This window comes from Coregonus clupeaformis, chromosome 17 (genome assembly GCF_020615455.1).
Source record: "Coregonus clupeaformis isolate EN_2021a chromosome 17, ASM2061545v1, whole genome shotgun sequence".
NCBI classification, from domain to species: Eukaryota; Metazoa; Chordata; class Actinopteri; order Salmoniformes; family Salmonidae; genus Coregonus; species Coregonus clupeaformis.
In genome coordinates, this window is record NC_059208.1 from 67,135,741 (window position 1) to 67,137,601 (window position 1,861).

A 1,861-nucleotide genomic window follows, 5' to 3' on the forward strand; every position below is an offset into this window, starting at 1 on the left:
GTGCCTGCGCAAAACTCTGCCATCCCCAGTAGCACTGTGTACGACATGGAACCAGTAACTTCCTGAATCAACCCTGGGATCCACTTAGGACTATGACCATACACTCTTATAAAATAAAAGTTCCTTATAGAACCAAAAAGGGTTGCTTCATATATGGAACCCGTAAAAGTTCTATATAGGTCATATTTTTTGCTAAGAATATAATTTTATAAACAATTCAATAATGGACAAAAGAATACCATCATTTTTTATTTATTTATTATCATTATATGCAAACACAGTTTGGAAAATGTGCATTGTTGGCCAGGGAGGCATCTCTTTATTTGAACAATGGCCCACGTCAACTCTGGCTGACATCTTTACAATACAACTTCATCCATTAGTTACAGCAAACAACAAAAACGTGGCTTCTGCTCCGTTCTCAACCCCCCCAAACAGCAGACCTCACACATACAGTTGAGACCAGCACAGGTTCAAGTTGCAGTGCAGCATCCCTGGATGGAGAGCATGTTGTGGGGTTAAGGGACTTGATCAAGAGCCCAACGGTAGGGGAATGTTTAGAGGATGTGAACCCAGCAGCCCTCCACTTGTCAGATCAATTCCGCCCGGTTTTTCCAGCACCCGGCCTGGGATTTAAACCGGCCACCTTTCGGCCATAAATACAACTCCTGCCACAGGTCCAACTCCTTAGCTCCTGGGCTACCTTCCACCAGTACAGTATGGGTTGTTGCCTGACTGATTCCAGATAATAAAAAAGGAGCAATTAGTTAATCTTTAGAAATAAGCATGAGTTAATCTGCCAAAATTAAGACAAAATGCTATGCAGACATAATTATTATGATGTAGTAGAACAACTTACATGCAGTTTTCAGCAGCAGCCGAAAGAGAGATCCTCTGCCTCTGATAGTTCTGGGTTACTGCCAGACTGAGCAAAACATAGAGATAGTGTGTTAAAAGTCATGTAATCAGTAACTAGGCTATTGAATCACCAATACTTATTATATGTAATTTATTATGAATAATTTATACATGTACATACCTCCTCTCAGTCAGCAACAGTCTTCAAATGGCTTCGTGAAACATAGTTCCCTCAATTGACTACACATTGAAATACTGAATTAAAAGTCACAATTAGCTAATTGCCAATGCCAGGCTGGGTCTGTAGATCTATTTGACATATCCCATAATACAAATTATGTTTATTTGAAAGAGTTGGTTGGCTAGCTTGTAAAGTGATTAATGAAAGTAGCCTAGCTTTTTTAGCTAGCTTACAAACGTGCTCAAATTCTAATAGCATTTCAACTTTATTTATCTAGCCTGTAGTTTATCATATGACTTTGGCTTCATATATTTGAATTAAATAATCAACTTTGCTTACCTTAATAAGTTGAAAAGTAATGTGCTTATTGGTAGGCTACTTGCAATTTGGTTCAACCATCATCCTCTTGCATCATCATACTGGAATGGCAGTTGGTTTTTCAATCAGAATGGCAATTACATTTTGAATTTAACAAAAGGTTTATCTAAGTGCATACTTTTAATAAACACATTTCCTTTTGCTTCTAGCTAGCATTTAGTTTGCAACAGCACAGGTTTATATGAACCTGGCTGTTTGCCACTCAGACCTCAGCAACAATATTGCAAAATATGAATTTGATCTTCCCCCTGCCACAGAGAGCTAACAGTGTCAGATGTCAGCTAGCCATTTTTTTGACCAGGCGGAATCATGCAGCAACATCATTAATATGGATATGAATGTCAATGCAAAACAGCTGAAACAAATTAAAAGGGAATGTTAGCTGTCATTTCAGAGTTTGATATGACAGGGTTAGCTTTTAGCTGTTGTTTTCTAAAATCCACA

The 1,861-nt window shown here is 38.2% G+C and overlaps 1 long non-coding RNA gene across 1 annotated transcript; it reads right to left on the reverse strand.

The window, feature by feature from the left end:
• Nucleotides 1-241: 241 nt before the first annotated feature.
• Nucleotides 242-936, reverse strand: LOC123492931. Its single transcript, XR_006661936.1, has 2 exons — nucleotides 860-936; nucleotides 242-735 (listed from the first exon to the last, which is right to left on the reverse strand). It is a non-coding gene; the product is annotated as an uncharacterized LOC123492931 (long non-coding RNA).
• Nucleotides 937-1,861: the final 925 nt, after the last annotated feature.